Here is a 5000-nt window from a genome sequence, read left to right on the forward strand (position 1 = left end):
CAAAACAAACCAGACGTCTTGGAGTTCGAAAGAGCTTTCCATAAAATATTTGGTATTTGCAAGACCCCTAGAAACCAATTCCCTATACAGCTCTTGTGCACGGTTACTTATGACCTTGATTTCTTTCGTACCCACCCCAAAATCCCACTTATTGTGTGTTATAGGCAGAACATAATAAATAGCTGGGCTGCCACATGCGTGACTAAATTGGCCAAAGAGAGAATCTATACTTTGGCATTAGACACCCATTACCTGATGTCTTGGTTTTTAATCCTAGCCTAGTGAGAGAGAGAGAAAACAAAACAATCATACATGTATCTGCAAACAGCAGAACGTTTTCATTTTACATTGAGATGGGAAGGGGAAGGGATAACACTATGACAAGAGAGAGAGAGAGAGAGAGAGAGAGAGAGAGAGAGAGAGAGAGAGAGAGAGGGGAGGAGGAGAGAGAGGAGAGGTGGGCGGGGGGATGGGGGGATAGTAAGGGGAATGGGAAAGGATGAAAGAAACAATGGGTTGCCTGATGACGTAGATCAAAGGATTGTTACAGCGGTGTTCACGGTGCGTACTTCGTGAAATTTTAACCCTTTACAGTTACACTGATTTTTTTTTCTCCAGATTGCTTATGCAGAATAAATCGTTTCCACCAAGAGAGCAGTAGTAAGTAGTGCGGGGCGGTCCTTGGCAAGCTTAAGGACCACGGTCCTACGGTCCTTGGGAAATGAAGACCGCAAGGACCGGTCCTAGGACCGGTCCGTTCATTCTTGAACCGTTAAAGACCGCTACACGATGAAAACCGTGGCCTACAGGAGTAAAACACACGGAGTAGTCACACTCATTTCAAATTGTAACCTAATTAGAGAAGAGGGGTGATGCCTTCTTTATTTGCTCACAGTACTTCATTGTTACTTCGATAATTTAATAAAATTTGAAATTTATCCCCATTAACGGAGATAATGGCATCGCCCAAGGCGTTGATCGAGTTGTTCGTGGCGTTGATACACACACGCAACTCCTACCCCCCCCCCCCCCACACACCCACACACACATTAGAGGGCAGCGAGCATTGAAGAGTAAGAGAGAGACGTGAAGTTATAATAAGAGGGGGTGGATGAGGTGATAAGAGGGGTCGATGGTGACTTTTCGCCAGATCTAACAAACTCAGCTACCCATTCATTGCTGAGTAGACAGGGATTCAGAAAAAAATCGACTGCACCCGGGATCGATCTCTGGCCCTTTGCGTATAAAGAGAGTGCTCTATCAACTGAGCTATCGGGGTCCCCAAATATTCTATTGGACTTTTTTAAAATTCAGACGTTATAACTGGGTTTTTTGGAAGGAAGAAACTAATGAAACTCATATTATTTGATTAGTAAAAACACCAAACGAAATTTTAATATTATTGTATTATTTTAAATGACAACACTGCGATAGAAAGGAGTGGTGACAAGAGATGGACAAAAGAAAACAAAAAATCGGATTTGCTACTTGCTAGGTTCGACACACACACACACAAACACACACACACACAAACACACACATCTTTTGTAGTCACATACATTTCAAACAATAACCCATTAGAGAAGAGGGGTCATGCCTTCACCATAGATCATTGTCATTGCGATCATTATGGTGTAGTAAATTTTGAAATTTACCCCGTATAATGGAATCGTCCAAGGCGTGCGCCTCCTGTTCCCCCCATCTCACACACGAAAGGGCGGTTTGGGAAGTGGAGGTTGGTGGTCGTCTGCCTGTATGGTCGTCTGTGTCGTTTAGTGTATGGCAAAGGGGGGTGGGTGCGATTAATTAAGTGGGATGGGTGGTGATTGGTGGAAGATAGGCAACCGAAGCAACGAATCGCTGGGGAAGTAGTAGGCTATGGCGCGAGACCGTAGGACCGTGGTCCTTGCAAGGACCGCCCCGCACTAGTTGAAAGGTGATAAGAAGTGAGGACCGCCGCCGATCTTCCCCTCTGGGACCGATCTTCGGTTCACAGCTAAAAGACCGTCGGACCGCGGTCCGGACCGGTCTTCAGCGCGGCACTAGTAGTAAGAGTATATTTCGACTCGGGCTTCAATTTAACTATAAATCGCAAAGCTTGTCTTTTAATGATAACATTAAGACTAAGATCAGGAGTTTGGGGAGCGTAAGATGGAATCTCGCCATTGATGGTTAAAATTGTTTTGATAAAAAAAAAAAACTCACACACACACACACACCAGCCCGCGCGATCACGACAGCGAGGACCATCACTGACAGAATGTTGCAACGGTAAACCGGTTTACGTGTATAGATCCTGAGGCTAGATGCCCCGTTACCGTGTACGTAGGCCTCCCAAAAAAAAAAAAGAAAGAAAGAGAGACACACACACACATACTCACACACACACACACCACACACACACACACAGTCTCGCATCCTCTACGAACTAATTTTGCGCACCAATTTTTACTGCACTTATGCACCAAATTGCATACCTATCTAGGGACACTTTTTTCCGTATCTTTTTCTCAATTAACTTTTTTAAAAACCTTTGTTTTGCGCGGCAGGCGGCAGGCACTAGCAGGCACCAACCATTGGACAGGCGGAAAACACATACGATTTAGCGAGGAATGAATCATGAAAATATTTAGGATATAATTTCAAACACAACTTTTGACATTCATCAAGGATTGTCTAGTACCGAATGTTTTTTGATAGAAAACAAATGCATCTTCAAATCTAAACTGCTTTTGACGGTAAGCGGTAAGTTTTTTATTTATTTTTCTGTCCAAACGAATGATTTGTCCTGGTATAGAAGCTAAGTATTGGTAACACCGGCTCACCTCTCTAGGTTTAAAAAAAAAATCTTTATATTTTACGTGAATGCATGCTCAAGGCGAATTGGACGTTCAGCGGAGGTTGGTAGGCCAAAGGCCCACCTCTCTAGACGTCTTTAGATTTTTGAAGTCAGTAGTCAGTAGACTGATTGAGATTGATGATTCTAATCTTCCTTCATCACTTCATCTACAAAGCAGATTGCTGATATCAGTATCAGATGCTTTTGTTATGTTTGTCAATGTATACCCACCCATCTAAAACATAATCGTCATGATAAATTCATGAAACGATAATTTGTCTTGTCAGTCGCGCTTGCTGTCTCAGATTCACAGGATTTGTTAGTGATTTCTGTCTGTGTCTGGCTGGCTGGTGCTGGCTGGCTGGGATGTCAGCTGTAGTTACTACTTACTACAGTTACTGCCCTTGGTACCTAATTCGGAAATTTTTATATTCGTTTTTAAATAAGATAATTTGGGGGTCCCGATAGCTCAGTTGGTAGAGCACTCCTTTCACACGCAAAGGGACCAAGATTAGTGCCGCGCTGAAGACCGGTCCGGACCGCGGTCCGACGGTCTTTTAGCTGTGAACCGAAGATCGGTCCCAGAGGGGAAGATCGGCGGCGGTCCTCACTTCTTATCACCTTTCAACTAGTGCGGGGCGGTCCTTGCAAGGACCACGGTCCTACGGTCTCGCGCCATAGCCTACTACTTCCCCAGCGATTCGTTGCTTCGGTTGCCTATCTTCCACCAATCACCACCCATCCCACTTAATTAATCGCACCCACCCCCCTTTGCCATACACTAAACGACACAGACGACCATACAGGCAGACGACCACCAACCTCCACTTCCCAAACCGCCCTTTCGTGTGTGAGATGGGGGGAACAGGAGGCGCACGCCTTGGACGATTCCATTATACGGGGTAAATTTCAAAATTTACTACACCATAATGATCGCAATGACAATGATCTATGGTGAAGGCATGACCCCTCTTCTCTAATGGGTTATTGTTTGAAATGTATGTGACTACAAAAGATGTGTGTGTTTGTGTGTGTGTGTGTTTGTGTGTGTGTGTGTGTCGAACCTAGCAAGTAGCAAATCCGATTTTTTGTTTTCTTTTGTCCATCTCTTGTCACCACTCCTTTCTATCGCAGTGTTGTCATTTAAAATAATACAATAATATTAAAATTTCGTTTGGTGTTTTTACTAATCAAATAATATGAGTTTCATTAGTTTCTTCCTTCCAAAAACCCAGTTATAACGTCTGAATTTTAAAAAAGTCCAATAGAATATTTGGGGACCCCGATAGCTCAGTTGATAGAGCACTCTCTTTATACGCAAAGGGCCAGAGATCGATCCCGGGTGCAGTCGATTTTTTTCTGAATCCCTGTCTACTCAGCAATGAATGGGTAGCTGAGTTTGTTAGATCTGGCGAAAAGTCACCATCGACCCCTCTTATCACCTCATCCACCCCCTCTTATTATAACTTCACGTCTCTCTCTTACTCTTCAATGCTCGCTGCCCTCTAATGTGTGTGTGTGTGTGGGGGGGGGGGGGGGGTAGGAGTTGCGTGTGTGTATCAACGCCACGAACAACTCGATCAACGCCTTGGGCGATGCCATTATCTCCGTTAATGGGGATAAATTTCAAATTTTATTAAATTATCGAAGTAACAATGAAGTACTGTGAGCAAATAAAGAAGGCATCACCCCTCTTCTCTAATTAGGTTACAATTTGAAATGAGTGTGACTACTCCGTGTGTTTTACTCCTGTAGGCCACGGTTTTCATCGTGTAGCGGTCTTTAACGGTTCAAGAATGAACGGACCGGTCCTTGCGGTCTTCATTTCCCAAGGACCGTAGGACCGTGGTCCTTAAGCTTGCCAAGGACCGCCCCGCACTAACCAAGATCGTCCCCGGGTGCGGTCGAGATTTTTTTCTGAACCTCCTGTCCATCCAGCAGTGAATGGGTAGCTGAGTCTGTTAGATTTAGAAAGTACTTTGTGATAGGGGTAGCTATAGAAATCGGGAAAAACTTCGGCTCTATGGGACGAATGGCTCTGAAGGACTTTTTAAATGCATAATTGTGACCCTTAGCCTCAAAACGGTATTAAGTCGGGATGTTCAATGTGTTGAAAATTGAATTTTTAGCCAGAAATATCAGACTTGTGTTGAGTTTGTAT

The 5000-nt window shown here is 44.1% G+C and overlaps 1 protein-coding gene across 1 annotated transcript in view; it reads right to left on the reverse strand.

Annotated features, from left to right (window-relative positions):
* Positions 1-4361, reverse strand: part of LOC144955822 (uncharacterized) — a 44981-nt gene extending 40620 nt beyond the window's left edge. Inside the window, exon 1 of the mRNA XM_078886018.1 lies at positions 3071-4361. The gene's annotated coding sequence lies outside the window, so the exon portion shown is untranslated. The remainder of the gene's footprint in view (positions 1-3070) is intronic.
* Between the last annotated feature and the right edge of the window lie 639 nt (positions 4362-5000).

The sequence above is a fragment of the Berghia stephanieae genome, chromosome 10 (assembly GCF_034508935.2).
Source record: "Berghia stephanieae isolate SIO BIC M18660-M18661 chromosome 10, UCSD_Bste_1.3, whole genome shotgun sequence".
Classification (NCBI taxonomy): Eukaryota; Metazoa; Mollusca; class Gastropoda; order Nudibranchia; family Aeolidiidae; genus Berghia; species Berghia stephanieae.